Source organism: Capsicum annuum, chromosome 11 (genome assembly GCF_002878395.1).
Source record: "Capsicum annuum cultivar UCD-10X-F1 chromosome 11, UCD10Xv1.1, whole genome shotgun sequence".
NCBI classification, from domain to species: domain Eukaryota; kingdom Viridiplantae; phylum Streptophyta; class Magnoliopsida; order Solanales; family Solanaceae; genus Capsicum; species Capsicum annuum.
The window spans coordinates 225,290,151-225,297,957 of record NC_061121.1 but is presented as its reverse complement, the minus strand read 5'-3'; positions in this window follow the sequence as shown (position 1 = coordinate 225,297,957).

Below are 7,807 nucleotides of genomic sequence, written 5' to 3'. Positions count from 1 at the left end.
TATCGTTTTTATATAATTTAATTATTATTTCTAAACAATAATAATTAAATTATATAAAAACGATATAATTATTAAATAGAATATGAATCTATATAAGATATATGTATAGAAATTGTATAGTTCTATCAAATATGTATGTGTACAATATATAGAAAGTGTATACAAATTATATAATTGTTGTATAAAACGTGTAAAAAAAGTACAGTTATTATATAAATTATGTATCAAAAACTGTATAATTTTCGTATAGAATATTTATGTATAAGATTTGTATAAAACCTGTATAAAAGTTGTGTAAAAACGGTATGGAACCAGTCAGTAAATTAAAATGGCTACAAAGTGGAATTTAAATTCCATGGTCATTTTCAAGGAAATAGTTTAATTTGAAGTGCAAATGTACAGTTATTATATAAATTATGTATCAAAATTGTATAATTTTCGTATAGAATATTTATGTATAAGATTTGTATAAAACCTGTATAAAAGTTGTGTAAAAACGGTATAGAACTAGTCAGTAAATTAAAATGGCTAGAAACTGAAATTTAAATTCTATGGTCATTTTCAAGGAAATAGTTTAATTTGAAGTGTCGTTTCTGTCATTTCCCCGCAATTAAAAGCTAGGGATTAATTACCTCGATAACATCCATATATAATAGAGCCCATTAGGATTAGATCAAAACGCATTCGTGTTATTATCACGAATCTTAACAGTAACTGCTTCATTTCTCACTCCTAATGTCTCCACCCCACACTTCTGAAGACACAATATGTATGTTGACTGAGCGATGTCCTCATTTTCGACAATAAGTACACTCAATATTTTTATCTCCGGCTTTTCTCTCACCCTTTGAGGAAGAAAATGAAGAAGATGCGGTCGAAGCCATTTTGCTAAAAAAAAAAAAAAAAAAAAAGGAGTGAAGCTAATTTAAATAGTCAGTCGTCCAAAAAAAATAGCCAAAAGATATAATATCATATTGGGTAAAATTTCCTTTCTAAGATTGAAAAGAATACATATGATACTATTCTAACATGTACTATACATAATAGGGATCAAATGGATATAACTTTAATTATTCACAAAATAAATATGTAATTAGTGAATGAAAGAATTAGTACCTATACCCCCTGTCTTGAGAACAAAAGAATGCACCATGCACTTGGAAAATAATTTGAAGCTCATTTAAATAGGAATCTCATGAGAAGTTTTCATAAATGAAATTTGACACAAGCTTTTATTGGAAAATTAAAGCTAGCAAATCAAATTATATGAAACATACCCAAATTTACTTTTGGAAAATTGATAATAACTAATTGAATTAAATTAAATGAAGTATGCCCTAATTTGTTATCGGAAAGGTGAAAAGACCAATAATGGATAAATTTGATGTTACTATTAGCATTTAAGAGTTCTTTTTCCTATTTGTAAAGAGGAAAAATATTTAAATTTCTCAAAAATAATAAGTTTTGATATTTTTAATTATTATACACATTATTTTACTATAAACAAATTTCTTGGCACGTGTGCATTAATACACGTGTATTTCGAGTTAGGCTAAAAATATTCATGGTCTTTTTTCTAATTTTGGTTTTAGCCTCACCTCCCCACTAACACGTGCTCAAAAATAAGTTATGCCGACGACCTGACCAAACATGCTACTAAACTCAGTTATAAATGTCATAACTTTTTCTTCAATATTCCATCATTTGTTGCGCCTATGAGGGAACCAATGCATAATTTTTGGGTGCTTTAGCACCCACCTAAATTTAATGCGAAATAAGTATGATTACATTAAAAATATATTAAAATAGGAATAAATTATATAAAAGCACCCACTAAATAAGAAGTTAGTTAGGTGAGCTGACATTTAGGTTGATCTTTAAGCCTCCCCATTGGTAGGTGTGTTAGGGTTCAAACCTGGTTGAGGTGATTTTTTATTTTTTTTTCCTATAATAAGCACCCACACTCCTTAAATCCTAGGTCCGCCACTGTGTTGTGTTTAAAAGAATTGACATTCAACCCTTACTTCAATGTCATTTATCTTATCCATTAAAATTTTAATTTATTTCTATTAATATCGTAAAAATTTGACTTATTTATGTCATTATTATTACACAAAAAGCTCATTCGTGCTATTATTTTTTAATGATTATTTTGTAAAATCATTTTTGCCACATGCTTTTTATTAGAAGTGTACATCATCAAATCTAAATCAACTAAAATTACTTAAAATAAAAAATAAAACTCGGACCCATTAAAATAAAATTCAACCTACACCTACCCAATTGATAGGTCCGATTTTTATTCTAATGAGTTTGCTTTATTATAATCGTGTGGGTCGAGTATTATTTTAGTGGATCCGATTGTTAATTTTGATTTTATATAACATTGGTTGATTTGATTTGATAATGTGGGCCTCTAATAAAAGGTCACATGAAATAAGTTATGTTTGCGGCCTGACCAAACATGCCACTGCACTACTGAACCTTTTCTCTAACAACAGTGGCATGGATGAGTTAAACTTTTGTTGCAGTAGCATAAATGAGCTAAACATGTCATGATACATTTTTGTCGAACCAGGATGAATGGCATAATACGAATCATGAGCCTCGACCAAGATCCTCTCTCGCAACCCATCTATGTCAAGAACACACAATCTACCTTGATACCTTAAGATACCATCATCATCAATCTCGAAGGCCATCACCTTCTGTTGAACCATATTTTCCTTAATCTTCATTAAGACAGGATCCAATACATGCTTCTCTTTTATTTCAGTACCGAGAGATGACTGCGCCACCTTTTACACAAACATACCACCATCTTTCGAGTCCAAAAGACGAACTGCAAGGTTAGCCAATCGATGAATGTCCTTCATCAATTTCCACTTATCCTTATATTCATAAGCTAGACTTCCCATGGATAATCTGCTAAGAGCATCAACAACCACATTAGCTTTACCTGGATGGTAGTGAAGACTCATGTTATAATCCTTGAGTAGCTCAAACTACCTTTTTGCCTGAGATTAACTCTTTCTGAGTGAATACATATTGCAGACTCTTATGATAAGAAAAGATATCCACATGCACTGCATACAAATAGTGATGCCAGATATTCAACGCAAACACCACAACCAACAACTCCAAGTCATGAGTCGGATAATTCTTCTCATGCTATAATACCCCAAATTTTCTTTAAGTTGAGTTTCATTCTTAAGGGGAGTATGGGCTGACTTCCTAAGTGATAAGTATTTTAAATCATTTAGAATTTCCCTAATATCGACTTTTTGTTATGTAGAGAATTTAATAAGTTTTTCGTCGATACTAAATTCGCCTAAATCCGACACTCGGGCAAAGAATTAGAGCCATTTTAGTGAGACAGTGTACCACTGGTACTTCAGTACGTTGCGGAGCCAGCCAAAATGGCAATTGTCAAAATCCAGTGAGCCTCCGCGATTCCACCGCGTCCTAGTATCTTTTCAGTTATCAACCAAGGTGGTAATGCAATTTCCACCGCGTCGCGCCAAGGCCCAGTTTCCCAATTGTCCAATTTTCAGTAGGCTGGCGCGTCGCGCCAGCATGTAAAATTGAGATTTTTCCAGTTCCAGATTATAATTTCAACAGCAAAACGGTCTTTTTTCTACCCTATATATACTCTTTAACATGAGATTTCTCATTATTTCACCCAAATATACTAGTCTTCTCTCAATTTTCCTCAAGAACAACCTAGGGTTTCAACCCAAAAGTTCAAGAACTCAAGATTCCTCCGTTAACTTTTCAAGAATCAAGAAACTAAGGTATGCAGATGTTGATTCTTGGGTTTCTTCCACCTAAGAGGTTCAAGAACCCTTTTCTAAATTCAAAGATCTTATATTTATGAGTTTCCATGATTCATGTGAATTGAAATTGAAGTTCATGTTATTATTGAGTTTTAATTCATGATTTAGACTATCGATTTCAAGAGTTGATTCTAGTATGTGATGAATTGTATGATGTTCATGATAAACCCTCTTCAAGTGGCATGATATTGATGTCTTCATGATAATTAAGAATATAATTTGTGGTATAACCAAAGCATGCTCCCCGTATGTTTGATAAAACGCTTATGTGAAGGAATTAGAGATATTATAGCATGTTAACGAAAAATCCCCAATTTCGTGTAAGTTTATGCATGCCAAGTGTTTGTTGAAAAGACTTAGTGAATAAGTTGTGAAATGTTAGCATGAAATCTCCCAGTTATGTGTTCTTTAATGCATGTTAAGTGTTTGATGCAAAACCTTGTTGAATGGAGTATGGGCCAATAACATGTCTTCCTATACTATCACATGTTTATGATTTTCAAGTGCTTGAAGAGATGCTTTAATTATTGTAGTGGTGAATAAAAGTCCATGGTCATGATCATTCAAGAATGGTTAGTTTTACTTTTATGTTATCGAGTCCTGGGGGTATTTATACTTGACAAATTAGCTGCAAGTCTAGAGCCCGTTTCAATTTTCACGATAATCTCAGTCAAACCACAATTCTTAGAACTCAGTTAATTACAGAATTTAGTACTCTCAGACAGTTACAGAACTTAAGAAATTTCAGTAATCTCAGTATTATTAGCATTCTAGCCTCAGTTCAGTACTCAGCTCAGATCTAGTAGTATTCAAGTGTTCAGTTCAGACCTCAGTACCATTTAAGTAATCAATTCAGAACTCAGTATCATTCAGTCAGATAACAAGATTCAGAAGTATTTCATCAGATAACGGAACTAAGCGAACTCAGTCAGATCAGTCAAGAAATATGAACAGTAATAGATTCAGCTCAGTCTAGAACAGTCTAGGAATCAGATCAGTATCTATTCAGCTGGGAGTCGGAACTAGCACCGAGCGAGTGCAGGGATGAAGACTTCCCCGTTAGAGAGGCAGAGTCATTGGTAATAGTCCCTGAACTCCAGAACTGCGTAGACAGCACAGGACCAGGAGTCACCCGTTAAGTTAAGGCTTGACTATCATATTTCCTTAGGCTTAACTTCCTGTTCAGGGTCACCCGTTAAAGAGGGTTGACCATAGCAGAGGTCTTTACCCATGGCACGGTATTGATACCCTTCCAGCTAGGGTTACAGGTTGGACCCCACTAGATCAGATTTGGGGCATGTTGGTTAAGTGAAAACTCCCACAGTTGCAGTTTCAGTATTAGTTTTTAGAGTAGAACTCAGGAATCAGGACTGTCAAATACAGTCACCCATCTCAGTAAGGAACTTAGATAGTTCTATAAATTAATGGACCACCCGCTAGCTAGGCCTGGTCTCACATGAAGTTAATCAGTATCAATACTAATAGAGCCGAAGATCACCCGTTAGATAGACCTAATCTCAAACTCAGTCCATCATTTCTATTATTAAAAGATTCAGAGATCTTCCGCTAAATAGGTCTGATCTTAAATAAAATCATTCTTTATCATTATTAGTAGATTCAGAAATCATCTGTTAGAAAAGTTTGATCACAGATTTAGTCAGTCAATAGTAGCAAACTCAGAACTCAGTCATTAATATGAGCAGATTTAGTTAATCAACTTCAGTATCATCAGTTTCAGAGATCAACCGCTAGAGAGGATTGATCTCAACTTCAGTACTCAGTTATCAATATCAAAAGATTTAGTTATCCAGTACCTCAATATTAGTAGTGAGTTCAGATGTCAGTAAAGCAGTATCAGTATTCAGAGTCACGATGATTTCAGTTATGGTTTGTTCATTCATGGATATGTCCTCATTTAGTACTCTCATGTTATTCAGTTAAGCTATGTTCATGCATAAGCCCTTGCATTTAGCCTTACCTCATCTAGCATACCAGTACATTCAAAGTAATGACGCATACTTTTCTTTTGCGCTATGGTTTCTTATACCAAAGGTTCAGAAGCGTGAGATCCAGAGCACCCTTAGCAGTCCAGACTCAGCCAGCAGCAGTAGACGTAGCAGTGAGTCCTCTTCATTCAAGGATGATCCTCATTTTATTATGGCATTAGAATGAGTTTATTTTCAGTAGACGGAGTTAGTTGGGGACATGTCCCATCAACTCCACAGTTCAGACAATTAGAGGCTTTTTAGACAGATGTATCAGTATTCAGTTTTCAGTTTTGAGTATTTTAGATGTTTTGAACCTTATGGCAAGTTTCTACCAGTTTTTCGCATTTATTATATTATATTATGCAGTGCTCAGGTACAGATATCAGTAGAGGGTTAGTTTGTGGTCCTTTAGGATCATGATCACCGTATGACATTTCGATTCCAGAAAATTAGGGCATTACACATGCATATTCAACTGTATAGAGGCATAATCTACCACTTTACCATGCTGCATCAAAATGCAACCAAGCCCCATACGGGATGCATCATAATAGACCACAAAAATATCAGTGTCTTCAGGCAAAGTCAATACCGGAGCTGAAGTAGCTTATCCTTCAGTTTCTTAAAACTACCCTCACAAGCATCGGACCACAAGAACTTCATCTTCTACTAAGTTAACTTAGTCAATGGGGTAGCAATAGAAGAGAAGATTTCCAAAAATCTCCTGCAGTAACTGGCTAAACTCAAGAAGCTCTAGATATCGGTTGAAAACGTAGACCTAGGCCATTTCTTAACCACTGCAACCTTCTACGAATCTACCATGATCCCTTCATATATGACATTACCCATAAAAGTAACAGCGTTCAACCAGAACTCACACTTAGAGAATTTAGCATATAAATGTTAGTCTTTCAAGGTCTGTAACAAATACGGAGGTGATCGGAATGATCCTCCTCACTCTTATAGTACACCAAAATATCATCTATAAATACAATGATGAATATATCCAGAAACTGACAAAATACCCTATTCATCAAGTCCATGAATGTTGTCGGGGCATTAGTCAATCCAAAAGACATAACCAGGAACTTAAAATTCCCTTAACAAGTTTGGAAGGCAGTCTTAGGGATACCCACCTCTCTAATCTTCAACTGATAATACCCAAATCGAAGATTGATCTTAGAGAAAAACTTAGTACCCTAAAGTTGATCAAACAAATCATCTATCCTTGGAAGAGGATACTTATTCTTTACCGTTACCTTTTTCAATTATCAGTAATCAATACACATTCGAAGAAAACCATCCTTCTTTCTCATAAACAAAATAGGTACACCCCACAGGCACACACTAGGACAGATGAAACCCTTGTCTAGAAGACCCTTCAGTTGCTTCTTAAGCTCCTTTAACTCAACTGGTATTCTATATGGGGGAATAGAGATAGGATGAGTGTCTGGAATGAGATTAGTCCCAAAATAAATCTCCATATCTAGAGGGACACCAGGAAGGTCATCAGAAAAACTTGAGGAAATTCATTTACCATCGGGACGGATCGTGAAGAAGGACCTTCTAAGTTAGAATCTTTAACTCGTACCAAATGATAAAGGTATCCCTTGGAAATCAATTTCCTGGCTCTAAGATATGATATGAATCTTTCCTTAGGACTAGAGAGCCCTCTTCCACTCAATAACCGACTCATTAGGAAATTTAAAAATAACCTTATGGGTTCGACAATCTAAAAAAGCATAGCACGAGTGCAACTAGTCCATACCTAATATGACATCAAAGTCAACCATATCTAGTTTAAATAAATCCACCAAGGTTTTCTTACCACCCACGGATACCATACAACCTCTATAGACTCTCCTGGCCACCAAAGTTAACCCATCAAGGGTACGAAATACACTCAGTACCAAAATTAAAATGCATTGCCATAAATGGGGTCATGTAAGAAAGAGTAGACCCTGAATTAAGTAAATAGTACAC